Genomic DNA, 17,885 nt, shown 5'->3' with positions numbered 1-17,885 from the left:
CAACTACCGCATAACTCTGTGGTGGTGGAGTCAGCCATGCAGAAAGTGAAAAAAACAGACTCCACTCGAACTCGCCCCAGAAAAGACCACAAACTGCTGGACAATTTTGACAAAAAAGAATTCCTGGGCTCAATGCTGTCGACCCGGATCCAGCGAGATCAATTCTATATTGTACAATACCTACTTTATGAATGCCTCCAACAGCTAAAACCCTATGTGAGATCCAAAGAGGGTGAGACGATTGTCCCACAACCCCTTCTTGACATGGAGGAGGGATTGTGCCACTTTTTAAGAGCCGTTTATGAGGGCTTTGATACATCAGCATGACCTTCAGCAGCCTCCACTGCAGTGCACCATAGGGCATGGCTACGAGCTAGTGGAGTACATGAGGATGCCATGAAAGATTGGCTGATTTCCCCTGCTCAGAGGAACATCTCTTTGGTAACAAGCTTAAGAAAACCATCACCCAGATTAAGGATCAAAACCTAGCAGTAAAATTTTGGTGGGGGGAGATCAATCTTCTACTTCACGCCTCATCTATCCGCAGTTTAGGAAATCCTACTATCAACGGAGGCCTTATCAGCCTTTTCAAGGCTATTGTCAGCCTCCCTACCAGTCGACACAACCTCAGCAATCATCTACTCAACAATGGGAAAGGCAAAGAAATAAACGTCAGCAGAACCAACCACTGCAAGTGACTTCAAAACCTCAAAAAAGTTTTAAAGAACACCTCTACCACAGCAGACAACACCGATTGGGGGCAGAATCCAGTTATACGCAACATTGTGGCCCCAGATAACATCAGACCAATGGGTTCTGTCCAGAGTGCAAAGGGGTTACTGCCTCAAATTCAAAAGCAAATTTTGCCCCCCCCCCCCCCACCACCACCTCTTTGCCCCTCTAGAAGATTAATCCCAACAAGATCTTTTACAAAGGGAAGTTCATTCCCTCCTCAAGCAAAACGCCATACAAGAATTAGCCCGTGCCAAACACAGTTAGGGCTCATATTCCAAATACTTCCTCATCCCCAAGAAATCAAGGGGCCTCCAGCCTATCCCAGATCTCAGGAATCTCAACAAATACTTTGTTGAGAAAAATTCAAGATGCCCTCTAAAGGTACCATCCTGCCGTTTATCCAACCACAGAACTAGATGTGCTGCTTAAATCTCAAGGATGCTTATGCACATATTCCATCTTCTTAGCGTTACCTCAGCTTCAAAGTTGGGGACAAGTATTATCAAAACAAAGTACTCCCTTCTGACCTTTCGTCAGCCCCAAGAATATTCACAAAATGTCTAGCTGTGGCGGTAGCACACCTACACAGGTTGGGAATTTGGATTTTTCTTTACTGGATGACTGGTTGATCACAGCCCCTTCAAGAGAGATTTTACATTCGGACACAGTGCTTATGATCCACTGTCTAGAGGATTTGGGGTTTGGAATCAACTACGAGAAGTTGAATCTACATCAAACTCAAATAATACAGTTCATAGGAGCCCAAATACTGTGACTGGGCTCAGAAACTTCAAGATATGGCAAGACTTCTAAAGTTCCAGACCTCAGTACCTGCCCTCCTCCTTCTCACCTTCCTGGGTCACCTGGCAGCAGCAATCTACATGGTTCCCTTGACCCTTTTGCACATGCGACGACTCCAATGGGGCTTGAGAATGCAATGGAATCAATTCCTCCAGGGTAATAATTCCTACAAGGGTAATAATAACCAATTTCATGAAAACCGATATCAAATGGTGGCTGTGCTGGGACAAACTGGAAGCCGAACTTCCACTTTAACCGCAACTGCATCAAGTTATCCTAACCATGGATGCCTCCACCCGGGACTGGAATGCGCATCTTCTACAATTGAAAACGCAAGGATTATGACCATTCCAGGAATCACATTGCCAAATTAATCTCCTAGAGCTGAGAGCTGTGCAGCATGCCCTCAGTATTTTCCAACACATGCTCCATGCTCAGCGCATAATGATTCATACCAACATCCAAGTCACAGTGTATTATCTCAACAAACAACTGGGAATAGAGTCTTGGACCCACTGCAAAGAGACCTTAGCCATCTGGAACTGGGCGAAGATCCACTGTGCCACCCTCCAGGCTGTCTACCTTCCAGGGATTGCAAACACAGAAGCTGACAGACTCAGCAGAGTTTTCCAATCTCACGAATGGGCTTTTTCTCAAACCATCGTGAAACAATCTGTTCCGACACTGGGGCCAGCCTTGCATAGATTTCTTTGCAACTGAGCAGAACAGAAAGAGAACCCGATTCTGCTCTCTCTACCCAAGCTGGAACAGGGAAGCACTGAATGTTTTTCTTATTTCTTGGTCCCAAGGGCTTCTCTATGCCTTCCTTCCAATCCCTCTCATAGCAAAAATGGTACAAAAATGCATGCGAGACATGGCCAAGATGATATTAATAGCCCCAGCGTGGCCCAGACAACCATGGTTCGCATATCTCATTCAACTTTCAACAGTGCCCCCACAAAATCTGGGATCATATCCCTCCCTAAAGCACTCAGGAAGGAGGGTTACTCTTCCATTCCTTACAACCTTGTCTCAATCTCCTAGCACACTTCAATTTATCATCCAAGGTCGAAGACGTCATAGTCTCAGCAAGGAAGCCATCCACTTGACGTAACTATTCATTCAAATGGAAACAATACGCAAAATGGTGTGGAGAATGTTTCTTAAACCCATTTACCTGTGAACCTTGGCTACTGTTGGATTACCTCCATCATCTTTCCAGTAAAGGTCTCCCAACATCTTCCATTTGAGTACACCTGAGCGCCATATCCTCCTAGCACGTTTCAGTGGAGAGAAATTCTACACAACACCAGCCTCTCATTCCTCGATTCATGAAGGGGCTTCTGCACTTATAGCCCCCTTTACCAAAGCTTCCCGTGCCTTCGGATATTAACAGAGTACTTCAGGAACTGATGGAACCGCATAAATATGAACAGGAAGGGAAACTGAATTTGCTGGACTGCAAGAGGTCCTTCGTCTATTATAATCGAAGAATGCAAAGTCATAGACAATCCCCTCAACTATTTGTGTCTTATGACCCAAACAGATTGGGAATGCCAGTTGCAAAAAGAACTCTCTCCATTTGGATTACATCCTGCATACAACATTGCTATGCCACAAGATCCCTATGAAAGCACACCAAGTCAGAGCGACAGCAGCTTCCCTGGAAAATGTGCCCATTGATAAAATCTGCAACGTGGCCACATGGTCATCCATCCATACATTCTTATCGCACTACTGCCTAGATAAACAAGTTAATTCGGATGGCACAGTTGGAAAAGCAGTATTGCACCATTTATCATCCAGACAGATGCTGTCCACAGAGGAGTCCGGGTTGTAAAAAAAGAGGACGCAAGAGGAAGAAAATCAATACATTACTGGCCTCACGACCAGAGTGTGTTTTTGTTCACAACCCTCAGCTTGGAACTCCCCATGCAGCTTGCTTACTGACGGCAAAAAGCAAGTTTGCTTACAGTAATTGGTGTTTTCTATAGCAAGCAGGGCGAATTAGCCATGCATTCCTGCCCTTCCTCCCTGGACATTATCTCTACATGCTCTGGATGACTTTTTTTTGCTTTGATATGAACTGAGGAGACTTCTGGAAAGTTCATTTGCGCAGGAAGTACCGCACATGCCCAGCAGGGCAAAAAGCCTTAAGCTTTGAGAGACAACTCCACCTAGTGCCACCCTGATGATGTCACCCATGCAGCATGGTTGATTCATCCTGCAAGCTACAGGAAAAAATAATTTACAGTAAACAAACTTGCTTTTCTTGCAATGGATTAGGACTTACTGGCAGTTGGCCAGACTATAGATCTGGGCAGGAATGCCAGATGATCAGTCTGTACCCATGCTTGCTCCATGATGGTAATGATGGCGGCTCCTCCGCGCTTTCTCTGTTTTTATCATGTCTTACATCTTTTCGGCAGCGTGTCTCTAGCAGTCATGGGTGATGTCATCCCTGTCAATCATGGGGGTCACATGGCGCGCAATCTGGACAGAGTCACCGCAAGTTTCCATTCAGATGGCTTCATGAAGAGCTGCGTCTCCCGTTGTTTTTGGTAGAACAGGAGAGCAGCCTTGCAATGTCTGCACGCACACAGGAGCTGGAGACATTTCTAGGCAATTTCAGTAGATATTTGGATCTTGGGTTTTTACCTCCACACCTGCATCTTGCACTATCCCATCTTAGTTCATAGACGTTGGCATGAGTTGTCTTCCGCTTGTCGAACTGGACCTAGAACCTTATCCCTTCTATTACATGCACAACAGAATCGTTACCTTTTTGCTCTTCCAGGAATTCTGGATCTGCTTCTAATTTTTTCCTTCCCTTTCTGGCAGACTGCAAGTTCATTAGCCGAGCAATGTTCTCCTTATCTCAGTTTGTCATACCACAGGCTATTTTACAAGCAATAAATCTTATTTCTTACAGCCTTTTTCAAGCAGATGTAATCCTCCAAAAATCCTTTGTAGCTGAGGGCCAGATGTACGAAAGATTTTCCCATTTTGTGTTTATGGGGAAATATTGCTTAAAGTGCGTAGCCCCCCTACGGGTCAAAGGTTGACGAGAGGATTAAAGGAGGTGCAGTGGACTTTGACACAATATGAATGCGATGAAGGAAAAGAATCAGATCAAATCCATCTCTCTTCTAACTTCTGGCTTGTCCTCTCTATGTTTCCGACAGCATGAGAACGAGCTTCAGAAAGCAGCCGCGTTTAAGTCGTAATATCCGACACATTATTAAAACGGACGCCTGACTTCGGGAAACTCGAGCCCCGCGCCACAGAATGACCGTCTTACAACGACGGCGCCGTGACAATCAGCCGCACCACAGCGTGTTCCTTTTCACTCTAGTTAATATTTGTTGGACGGGGCTTTTTCTTTTTATTGTTTTCTTTTTATAAATTTCAACAATCTTAGAAGCAAGCACTGAACTTTACTTACAGAAAAAAAAAAGATGATCAGTCTGTTAACATAAAAAGATAATAAAAAGAGGAAAATACATCCAATAACAAATCATCTTTACAGAAAAGATAAATATTCATGGGGGGACAATAATAATTGGGAGAAACAAAGGGAAAAAAAAAAGGAATATTAGAAACTAGCATAACGTGTGTCATGACAGCATTTACATTTTAGGATTAATTCAGGCCTGTTAATTCCCAGGAGAAGAAGCCAAAACACTCCTGGAGTTAATTAAAAGACTTTTACAGGAAGAACACAAAACATTCATTGGGAAATCGAATTGCACATTATCTAAGCACAAAAGAACACCCCAAGGATGGGGGCCTGAGACCTGAGAGCAAGGAAATCTCTCCGCCTCTCTCGTGTGGGAAGAGGAAAGTCAGGGAAAATAGGAATCATCTGCCCATAAAAAAAAGAGAGAGGAGATATTCCTGAAATATCTTTTCGTCACATCTCTCTCAAATCTTCTTCAGATGCAAAGGAAACAAGAAGAGTGGAACGTTCATAGATCTCAGCGTCAGCGTCCTCCAAAGATTGAGTTAAATGTCCAAAAAGAACAGTAGGGTGAGCTTGAAGAGCCCTCGCTTTCTTAACCGCCTGAAGAAAAAGCATTTCATTTATTGAAGGAACTTTTGTCAGCATCAAACTGTAGAATTTCAAGGAAATATTCCCTCAGGGTAAGATAGGGATCCTCCCCCGCTACCTTTGGAAAGTTCAGGAAACGAAGATTTAGATGCCGAGTGTAGTTTAGTTGCGTACTAAGGGGGGGGGGCGAGGGGGAGTCCGCCTCGGGTGATAACAGGGGGAGGGGTGCCATTGCCACCAGCATATACGAAGGTCCCGGGTCCCTCACCGGAGTAGCTGAAGGATGGGCTTCCTCTACCGTGGCCTTCTCCTTCTGCTGCCAGTGGGATCGGGTCCACCGGCGGCAGCCCGGGCCTCTTCCTGCTCCCCAGGCCACCCCCACTGGCTCTACCGCCCTGTGCAACTGCACGGTTTTCACACCAGATGGCGCTAGACCTGGTTGGGAGGCAGGTGGTAGAAATATCAGTAGCACTCAGCATCTGCCACTCCTCTGGGAATCCTGACCCCACTTCTCCCTTCCCTAGCATTTCAAAGCGCCAAAAGGTCCAGGCTCCAAGGCGCTTCTCCCCTTTTTTTTTTTTTTTTGCTTTCACGCTGATTTGATCTCTTTCCTCGCCTCAGGCAGCAGATTGTCTTGAGCCGGCCCTGGCTGCGACACTAAGTTTTAAAAATTGGAACCCCCAGAAGAACAATCCTAAGGCCATGCCCTGCACAACCTTGAGACTGTGCAACTCCCTTTTAGATGCACATTTCAGTTCTATACTAAAGCTTGACTTGCAAAACGTACGAAAATATACTTTTTAACACCCAGTCCACTAATGCATCGGCTTCCTGACCAGTGGTTTTCACAGCGTGAAGCCCGACTCCAGCATCCCCGCTGCTGGTTATTGCCACGGGTGAGGCCTGCCTGACCTCAAAGGTTTCGTTACAATTATAAACAACAAAACAGCTCATTTGCAAAAGCTTAAATTTGAACCTTTGACTCCTGGTGCTGAATTATCTCAGGTACCAAATGTTTTAGATTTTAGTGAGCCCCGTATAAGAAGAGCTGTCCCGGTCTGTCTATTCTGGAAGTAGCTCATAGAAGAAAATGCTATTTACATTTCATTTAAGATTTCTATTCTGCCTTTCGTGGCAGGTCTTTCACTTCAGTCTAGATTACAATGAAGTTAACCAAGTAAAGTTAATACTATAAATATTACACCAGGCCTAAAATAGCAATAAACCCCTTATTAGGAAAACAGAACAAACCAAGCTGCTATAGATCCCTACATAGAAATGGAATAACTCACTTCAGTCACACATGCAAAACACAGATTGACCCTCAAATACGGAATAAAGAGACCACACAGTATAAATAGAAATGTACAGGGCTTCTGGGGGTGGAGACAAGATGGCCGCGTGAGAGGATACCGCATCCTTTAGCTGGCTGAGTTTCTCTGGTTTCCTTTTCAGTATTTTCCTTTTTGAACTGAAATGCTTCATAAGAGGAAGGGCAAAGTGAGTGTTTTCCCTTCCGAACCCTCCACCCCTTCAGACCAGCGAACAATCTACCAGTATGCGGTTCCTACCCTGGAGTTGCGGGCGTCCACTCTCGCTGGCGAGGTAGTGAGAGGAGCTCTGCTGTCGTCGCGAGAAGTCTCTCTGACCCCTCCTGACCCGCGTCTCTCTCAGATACCTCCGGCGTCGTTGGGACACCCTGCAAAAGTGCAGTTTTGCTTCCCCAGCCGGATGGGGTCACCGATGGACCATCGGAGTTGGAGGCAAGCCTGGATGGAACCCTGGTTCGGGGGATCCGTGGAGAGAGAGGGGGTATGGCTGGAAACTCTCCACTTGTTTCGCTGCTGGAGAGAGCAGGGGTCTATGAAACCGCTCCCCCGGCTTTACTAACTGCAAATTCCAATTATGCTTGCCCCAAGATAGAGTTTAAAAAACCGGCGGTTGTAACCTTGGAGTCCCTTTGGGATCTCATTGCAGGAATGCCTTCTACGTTCAATGATTATTCCCAGCGTCTAGATCAAGTATCAGGAAGACTGGACTTAGTCGCTCAAGACCACCAGCGTATTCTTCAAGAGCATGCTTCATCTATACAAGCCATTGGAGAGGATGTGAAAAATCGACGTTCTTCTAAGCCAGCAAAAATGCGGGACTGCACACATACATTGAGAAGGCTTGAAACACTAGAAAACTCTTTAAAGCACTTGAGTTTAGGTTATTTAATTTTCCTAAGGTTCTTGGAGAATTACCTTTGATGATTACTTTCAAAACGTACCTGTCTGATGTGCTAAAGATTTCCTCTGATTAAATTACTTCGATTAGGAAGATTGTTTTTCTTCCTCGAAGTCAAAGAGTGCCACAATCTGGTACACAACTGAAAAGGGGTAATATTTCTAATTTGTCGGAATATTTGGAAAGTTCCGATGTTGAACTGGTCGATAGATCAGTTTTACTTGTCTCTTTTTTCACCTGAACAAGATTTGAATTTGGTTATGAGAAATTATTTTAGGAATTTAGAAACAGCTTTCATGGGGGTCACAGTTCGTATATACCCTGACCTAGCTAGACCTACGCAATTGCCAAGAAAAGCCTTCCGGAATATGCGCTCAGAAGTTAATAACGTAGGAGCTGGTAACATTCTACGTTAACCAACAAAAATTCACGTGAATCCCAAATTATATCAGATTTGAATACTATGGCTAAACATCAAACATAGTAGTCACAGGTGCCGATATAGTGTGTCACAATTATAGTAGAGACGCAGGATATTAATGACCTGTCATAATAGGCTTCATCTTGTGCATGAATCCGCTAGATGAATAACCTTATATTTAATCGGTCAAAATCCAGGATATTTTTTGATATTTTTCTTATGCAATGTGCAAAACATGCAATTATTTTGAATCCAATTACTTAACTTAAAACTTCGCTGAAGCCAAGGACAGTAAACATGCCCGACATGGAACCATGTTTTGAACTCCCGTTGTTCTTTCTCAAGGGCTTAGTTCAGCGTTGTAATTGTAGTCCGTCTTTGATTTCAAATTCAAGGATTTGTGTAATGGCGTTTCCACGTGACACACTATCAGCACCTGTGACTACAACATTCTACGTTATCCATGCAAATGTATAATTAAGTATCAAAGTAATTCCTATATATTCTTTGCTCCTGAACAACTCCATGAATTTTTGAATGTTAGAACATTAGTTCCTGCTATTAATGTAGACGGGTCTTAAATTTATAAACCAGGATGTCTCACGTGTGATTACTGATAATGTGTGTATTTCCTTTATGCTCCTCTGATTTACCGTCACCGTCCTCCCCTTCTTACACATATTGATACATGATGGATGAGAGATTGTTTCTGGATAATTATTGGATATAATGCTGGCTTGTAAAGCTGCCTTTGTTCTCTCAATTACCAGTACAAAGTTTTACTTTCTTACATTTTGAAAAATCTTCAATAAAGAAAAAATGGGGGGGAAAAAAATGTACAGACACAAACTCAACTGGAAACCGCAACAAGCCAAGGGCTGGATTCACCATTCTTCGCAGAATGATGAATCCCGCGAAAAAGGGGGCGGGCCTGCAAAAGGCTGCAGCCATTCGCACCGCGGCGGTGTGATTTTGTCGGCCTCGGTGCGGCCAACTGCAGCCTTTCGTGCGAATAGCGCCACTGTAAAAGGTGATGCTATTTACCATGCTAATGCAGGCCGTGGAGCCCGGGCCGACTCCTCCCCCTCCCCGACTCCTCCCCTCCAGCTAATTTGCATCCTATCGCACGCGAAAAGGCCCTTTTCACGTGTGATAGGGGTTTAGAAAATAACCCCCCAAATTCTGTATGCACTGCAACAATGTAAAAAACAAAAACATTGAGAAACTCAGAAGCAAACCACCTCTCAAAATGATCAACAATAGACAAAACAGAGGGAAAAGGATTACAATCCAATAACCTTAAAATAATCCATTAAACCTATATAACTCACAAATGACAAAATCATAAAAAAACAGCTCAAGGATATTTTAGTCTGCAGCCTCTCGCCTCACAATGGGCCGCAAGCTGTAATCAGCCTTTAGAGCAGTTTAAAATTTTAATCATTTAATGTCATTTGTGAAACAGGTAAACCCCTTATAAATTTTTTGTTTTATTTTTATTAGACACGAAAGGGGAGCATGTGGGTGTGTTACACCTTTAAAGGTGTAATAAAAATAAAACAAAAGGTAAGCTCTCTAAACATGCAACTACATGCATACTGTCTGGCTGTAGATGCCCGCCCTAGACTTGATCGCTGCCAAAAATATAGGTGCTTTATTAAGGATGAGGTGGAGAGTTTAATGTTGCAGGAAAGTGGTCAGGGACGTTGTTCCACTGAAATTTTGAGTCAAAATTTGGAATTGGCCTTATTAAATTTGGAAAATGGTACTGATTGACTTCAAAATCTGTCTTCATACCCAGCCCATTTTAAAGCAGTTTTGCAAGCTAACGGTGGGCACACTAGCTATTAATTGTGTTTAATTCCATTTTGAATACTGATTAAAATGGTATAATGCATGTTTCTATCGGATTTCTGGTTCTGCTGCAATGGGGGAGGCAAAAGTTATGCAATACCCACTACATCTTCCAGGTTCACTGAGATTTGTTTCTGTTTCTCTGTTTCTTATTTCATACCAGCTGAAATCTGAATATAATTTCTGGCTTGGGTATATCTCTTACATCTTCCTCAGTGAATACTGAAGCAAAGAATTCATTTAGTCTTTCTGTTATGGCTTAGTGCCCCTTTTACCCCTTGATCATGTAATGGTCCAACTGACTCCCTTGCAGGCTTTTTACCTCAAATGTACCTGAAAAAGTTTGAGTTTTTGCTTTCACAGCAAGCTTCTTTTCAAATTCTCTCTTTGTCTTCCTTATCAGTTGATTTGTTGGTGCCTCGGCTGTTTCCTGTTTTCTTCATTCAGATCCCGTTTACATTTCTTGAAAGATGTTCTTTTAGATATTATAGCCTCTCTCACCTCATCTTTTAACCATGCCGGTAGTCATTTAGCCTTTCTTCTACCTTTTCATATGCGTGGAATACATCTGCTCTGGGCTTCCAAGATGGTATTTTTAAACAATGACCATGCCTGAACTAAACTCAACATTTGCAGTTGCTCCTTTCAGTTTTTTTCCCTAATCATTTTTATTTTAACATAGTCATCTTTTTGAAAGTTAAATGCTGTTGCAGCAGATTTCTTTAGTGTACTCTCTCCAGTTATTTAGTCAAATCTGATCATGTTGTGATCACTATTGCCAAATGGTTCCAACAATGTTAACTCTCGCACCAAATCCTGTGTTCCATTAAGGACTAGGTCTAAAATATTCCCCCCCCCCCACCACCACTTGTTGGTTCTTGTACTATCTGTTCTATGAAGCAGTCATTTATTTCATCTAGGATCTTTACCTCTCTAAAATGTCCTGATACAACATTCACCCAGTCAATACTGGGTTAATTGAAATCACCCATTATTACTGTGCTGCTGATTTTGTTAGCTTCCCTCATTTCTTTTGATCTCATTGTCTTCATTCTGGCTAGGTAGAAGGTAATACACCCTCCCCCTCCCCCCCTACTATTTTATTCACCTTTTCTCCTGGAATTTCTATCCATAAAGATTCAACATTGCATTTTGTTTCCTGCAGAACTTTTATCCTGTTTAACTCTATGCCCTCTTTAACATATAGTGCCACCTCTCCACCAAGTAAGAAACAGCTCGATCCAGTATCGTCCGCTCGAGGATTGCCCGTCTGTAACGTGCTCGTAGCGCACAATTCGGGCGCGCAAGGCAGTTCGGCGATACAGTCTCCAGTTTCACGCGTCCGTATCGCTTCTGAAAACAGACGCATAACCCTTTCCGCACCCGGCATGTAAATGAACGAAAAAGCTATATAATGAAGGAATTAGCTATTCCCCTGCGATACTGTAACGGGCGCTGATATTATCTCCTCTGTAACCCGCTGTTCTGCCGCGGCCTTAACCTGCTAGTTTACCGCCTCCCCCTAGTAGGAGTTAGTGTAGTGTAGTGTAGGGTAAAAACATTGCTTACCCGCCCTGGTCCCGTCCGGTCTCCTGCAGCCCCGTCCGGACCGGACGGGGCTGCAGGAGACCGGACGGGACCAGGGCAAAAAAAAACAAACGAAAAAGTAGCAAGGCTCGGGCCTGCTATGGTAAGTGTAAAAAGTGTAAAAAACAAAAAACCTGTGTGTTATATAAAAAAATAAAACAATTTTAAATACCTGTCGGAGGGCCGTGGGTCCAGGCGGCCGGTGGGCGGCCATCAGCGGCATCCGGTAGTCCCTTCTCCCTTCCTCCCTCCCTCCCCTGCCTGGATGAGCGCCAAAATCGCACGGGCGGGTCGGCAGCGGGGGGGGGGGGGGGGCGGCAGCAGGATCCGGGAGCGGCGGGTAGGCAGCAGCGGGGTCCGGGGGTGGCAGCGAGATCCGGGGAGCCAGCAGCGGCAGCATGTTCGATCGCGCAGGCAGGTAGGTGGCAAAGTAAAGATGGCCGCCTGCACGGGAAAATCGTGCAATTGGCCGCTGAAGACGTGACGTCACGACGTTTGGCGTCACGGGGTGTGACGTCACGTCTTCAGCAGCCAATTGCACGATTTTCCCGTGCAGGCGGCCATCTTTACTTTGCCACCTACCTGCCTGCGCGATCGAACATGCTGCCGCTGCTGGCTCCCCGGATCTCGCTGCCACCCCCGGACCCCGCTGCTGCCTACCCGCCGCTCCCGGATCCTGCTGCCGCCCCCCCGCTGCTGCTGCCCCTGCCCCCCCGGACCCCGCTGCTGCCTACCCGCCGCTCCCGGATCCTGCTGCCGCCCCCCCCCCCCCCCCCCCCCCCGCTGCCGACCCGCCCGTGCGATTTTGGCGCTCATCCAGGCAGGGGAGGGAGGGAGGAAGGGAGAAGGGACTACCGGATGCCGCTGATGGCCGCCCGCCGCCCACCGGGACCCACGGCCCTCCGACAGGTATTTAAAATTGTTTTATTTTTTTATATAACACACAGGTTTTTTGTTTTTTACACTTTTTAAACTTTTTTACACTTCCTGGTGCCTGTCATTTCAAATGTCATTTGAAATGACAGGTACCAGCGCACCCAGGTTACTGTATAGGCGCTGTTACAGCGCCTATACAGTAAAATGGGTTGCGCGGGCATAACCCTTCCCTAACGCTTCACAGCCGCGGCATGCATTTGCATGCGATTAGAGGAGAGTATCGGGGAGTTAGTGAAGAGAACTGTGCGTGCGGGGAGGAAGGGTGCGCCTGACACTGCCGCACTGTTTTTACCGCGGCCTTACTGGATCGAGCCGTAAGTAAGTAACAGGGTGATCCAGTACCGAGCGGTAGGAAGAGCTGCGTTAGTGCCTACGGCACCCGCGGTTACCGCCCGCACAGTGCAGCTCACCTACCGCTCGATCCTGAAGCCTAATTATATGTAAATGTAAGCCGCGTCCGAAAAGCCTTAGTCCCGCGCAACCCAGGATACTGGATAGAGCGCCTATACAGGATCCTGGGTGCGCGAGCCTAAGGCTTCACGCCACGCTGGTATCTGTCATTTCAAATGTCATTTGAAATGACAGATACCAGGAAGTCTGGTCCGATCGGGTGCAAAAGTAAGTTGCTTCGCCGCTGTCAGTGTCCCCCCCCCCCCCCCCCCCTCCCGGAGCAAGGCTGCTTTTCGCTCCCTGCTCCGAGGGGGGGGACGACACTGAAATGTCGTTTCGCCGTTTCTCCGCCGCTGTCTTCTGGCTTCGCCGGTGTCCGGGCTGGGGGAAAGCTTCGCCGCTGTCAGTGTCCCCCCTCCTCCCGGAGCAAGGCGGCTTTTCGCGCCCTGCTCCGAGAGGAGGGGGGGACACTGAAACGTCGCTTTGCCGTTGCAGTCTCCGTGGCAGCCCCAGTCCGGACATCGGAGGGGGGCTGCAACGTTTTTTTCGCTTTTTTTTTTTTTTTTTGGCTTCTGGAGGAGGGGAGAGGACTGGGGCTGCCACGGAGACCGGCACCCATGATCGCGGCCGGGGCAGGTGAGCGGGGGCTGGGGGAAAGCTTGCCACCTACCCTTACCCATGCCTCTACCGCCTGGGTCAGGGTAGGCGGTAAATTTGCAGGTTAAACGCGCGACAAAACGGCAGGGAAAGGTAGCGTTCGTCGGGGCGCGGGTTACGGGATGCTAGGGGAATAGCTAATTGGCTCGTTTGCATGCAATATCGCGCTAATTCGCTCGTTTGCATGCAATATGCATGCCGCGGGCGGAAGGGATTACCCGGGGAATTTAGGACGCGGTAGGAGTAGGTTAAAGGGGATTCGGGATCGCAGGAAGGGCTAACGCAGCCGAAACGTGAGTTAGAAGCGGCTTAGGAGCAGGGTAAACACGGCCGCACTTTACAGGATAGGCCTGTAAGTAAGTAAGTAACAGGCCTATCCTGTAAAGTGCGGCCGCGTTTACCCTGCTCCTAAGCCGCTTTTAACTCACGTTCCGGCCGCGTTAGCCCTTCCTGCGATCCCGAATCCCCTTTAACCTACTCCTACCGCGTCCTAAATTCCCCAGGTAACCCCTTCCGCCCGCGGCATGTATATTGCATGCAAACGAGCGAATTAGCTCGATATTGCATGCAAACGAGCCAATTAGCTATTCCCCTAGCATCCCGTAACCCGCGCCCCGACTAACGCTACCTTTCCCTGCCGTTTTGTCGCGCGTTTAACCTGCAAACTTACCGCCTACCCTGACCCAGGCGGTAGAGGCATGGGTAAGGGTAGGTGGCAAGTTTTCCCCCAGCCCCCGCTCACCTGCCCCGGCCGCGATCATGGGTGCCGGTCTCCGTGGCAGCCCCAGTCCTCTCCCCTCCTCCCGAAGCCAAAAAAAAAAAGCTTTTTTTTTTTTGGCTTCGGGAGGAGGGGAGAGGACTGGGGCTGCCACGGAGACCGCTTTCCCCCGTGCAAGTAAGTTGTTTCGCCGCTTGTCTCTTCTCCCCCCTCCCGGAGCAGGGCGCGAAAAGCTGCCTTGCTCCGGGAGGGGGGGGGGGGGAGATGACAGCGGCAAATCCAAAAAATAAGCAAAAAAAACTTAAAAGCTAAAAGTAAGTTGCTTCGCCAATGTCATCTCTTCCCCCCCCCTCCCGGAGCAGGGCGCGAAAAGCAGCCTTGCTCCGGGAGGGGGGGAGAGAGATGACAGCGGCAAAGCTTTCCCCCAGCCCGGACGCCGGCAAAAACTTACTTTTTTGCAGCCATCAGCCCTGAGCAGGAACACGATCTGGCCTGCCTTAGCTCCTCCCGACAAGATGGCCGCCTGCACGGGGAAAGCGTGCAATTGGCCGCTGAAGACGTGACGTCACGACATCACGTCTTGAGCGGCCAATTGCACACTTTCCCCGTGCAGGCGGCCATCTTGTTGGGAGGAGCTACGGGAGCCAGATCGTGTTCCTGCTCATGGCTGGCTGCAAAAAAGTAAGTTTTTTGCCGGCGTCCGGGCTGGGGGAAAGCTTCACCGTTGCTAGTGTCCCCCCTCCTCCCGGAGCAAGGCGGCTTTTCTGCCCTGCTCCGAGAGGAGGGGGGACACTGAAAAGTCGTTTCGCCGCTGTCTTCGCCGTTGCTTCGCCGCTGTCAGTGTCCCCCCTCCTCCCGGAGCAAGGCGGCTTTTCGCGCCCTGCTCCGAGAGGAGGGGGGACACTGACAAGTTGTTTCGCCGTTGCTTCTGCGCTGTCAGTGTCCCCCCTCCTCCCGGAGCAAGGCGGCTTTTCCGCCCTGCTCCGAGAGGAGGGGGGACACTGAAAAGTCGTTTCGCCGCTGTCTTCGCCGTTGCTTCGCCGTTGCCTCGCCACTGTCTTCGTCCCTCCTCCTCCCGGAGCAAGGCGGCTTTTCGCGCCCTGCTCTGAGAGGAGGGGGGACACTGACAAGTCGTTTCGCCGTTGTTTCTGCGCTGTCGCCGCCGTTGCTTCCTGGTATCTGTCATTTCAAATGACATTTGAAATGACAGATACCAGCGTGGCGTGAAGCCTTAGGCCCGCGCACCCAGGATCCTGTATAGGCGCTCTATCCAGTATCCTGGGTTGCGCGGGCCTAAGGCTTTTCGGACGCGGCTTACATTTACATATAATTAGGCTTCAGGATCGAGCGGTAGGTGAGCTGCACTGTGCGGGCGGTAACCGCGGGTGCCGTAGGCACTAACGCAGCTCTTCCTACCGCTCGGTACTGGATAGGCCTGTAAGTTATTTATTTATTTATTTATTTATTTATTTAGAGTTTTTCTATACCGGCATTCGTGATTAGAAACCACATCATGCCGGTTTATCCATCATATCATTTCAATATAATTTGTACCCTGGTATGACAGTGTCCCATTGGTTTGACAGTGTCCCCACTGGGGGAAATGTGGAAAAGAGGGATTTGCATTCAGACAACAACTAACAAGGACTGAACTACACAGTCTGGGTAAACAGATAAACGTGGGGGTAGCTTGCTTATTACGGCGGTTACTACCCCAAACCAATTAAGCCTGATACTTCACTTTGAATGCATATACAGCATTGCTCTGTTTCTACGGCAGGGGGAAATGTGAAAAAGAGGATTTACATTCAGACAACGAGCAACAAGGACTGAACTTCACAATCTGGGTAAAGAAACGTGGGGGTAGCTTGCTTACCAATTAAGCCTGATACTTCACTTTGAATGCATATACAGCATTGCTCTCTGCTTCAACGGTAGGGGGAAATGTGGAAAACAGGATTTACATTCAGACAACCATCCAACAAGGCATTGATCTGTGCAGTCTGGATAAACAAGCATCGGGGTAACTTGATGCGGCGGTTACTACCCTTAACCTTTAAGCCTTATGATTCACCTTTGATGCAACTCCAACACTACTCTCTGCATCAATGGCAGGGGGTGGCAGGAAACTGGAATCAAAGTTACCAACAAGGGACCTGAACTTGCTGGTAGATGAAACAGATAAGTATGGGAAAATAAGTGTGGGAGCTTGCTGGGCAGACTGGATGGGCCGATTGGTCTTTTTCTGCCATCATTTCTATGTTTCTGTTAGAGATGTGAATCGTGTCCTCGATCGTCTTAACGATCGATTTCGGCTGGGAGGGGGAGGGAATCGTATTGTTGCCGTTTGGGTGTGTAAAGTATCGTTAAAATCGTGAGCCGGCACACTAAAACCCCCTAAAACCCACCCCCGACCCATTAAATCCCCCACCCTCCCGAACCCCCCCCAAATGCCTTAAATTACCTGGGGGTCCAGCGGCACACTAAAACACGGCACACTAAAACCCACCCCGACCCTTTAAATTAAATCCCCCACCCTCCCGAACCCCCCCCCCCCAATGCCTTAAATTACCTGGGGGTCCGTAGCCTTAAATTACCTCCGTAGCGGCGGTCCGTAGCTAAATCAGGGGAAGGGGGAGAGCAGGAAAAGCGGCACACTAAATCGTGTAGTCTTCAGCCGGCGCCATTTTGCAAAATGGCCGCCGCAAAATGGCGGCGGCCATAGACCAAAACGATTCGACGCAGGAGGTCGTTCCCGGACCCCTGCTGGACTTTTGGCAAGTCTTGTGGGGGTCAGGAGGCCCCCCCAAGCTGGCCAAAAGTTCCTGGGGGTCCAGCGGGGATCCGTGAGCGATTTCCTGCCGCGAATCGTTTTCCGTACGGAAAATGGCGCCGGCAGGAGATCGACTGCAGGAGGTCGTTCACCGGGGGTCTCGCTGAACGACCTCCTGCAGTCGATCTCCTGTCGGACGATATTTTAAATCGTCAAAAAACGATTCACATCCCTAGTTTCTATGTGAGATTGTGCCCAAGTCAGGGTGCTCAGTGCCAATCTTGCATGCAAGGTCATTTTAGTCACACTCCTTCCAACTTCAGGCTCTTAGCTCCTTAGAGCACTTTTCTGCATTAGCCTGGATCTTTCAGGTTAACTCACATTTTAAGACATTTTTTTCATTTGGCACGCGATTTTCTACTCCTGTTCGATTTGCATCCCATTAGCTTACTGCCCCCCTGTGTTTAGTGCTTGCCTTGGGTAAAACCTGCACTAAAACTGAACTCTGATTTTAGCGGGGGCTGCATCTTCTTTTAAGAACAGAAAACCCTTCCCATTGCTAAAACCATCCAGTCCTTCACCCTGGCATCTGTGGGCGGAAGAGTCACCCCAGGCGGTAGCCGAATTGGCAAAGCACCTGCCGAGAGCCCGGGGGAGACGAAACCACCCATGGGCTCCGTATCTTCCTAGAGCCGGTGCGGTGCAGAAAATCCTCCTCCAACACCGCAGCTCC

This window comes from Rhinatrema bivittatum, chromosome 1 (genome assembly GCF_901001135.1).
Source record: "Rhinatrema bivittatum chromosome 1, aRhiBiv1.1, whole genome shotgun sequence".
NCBI lineage: Eukaryota > Metazoa > Chordata > Amphibia > Gymnophiona > Rhinatrematidae > Rhinatrema > Rhinatrema bivittatum.
This window is presented reverse-complemented; position numbering follows the sequence as displayed.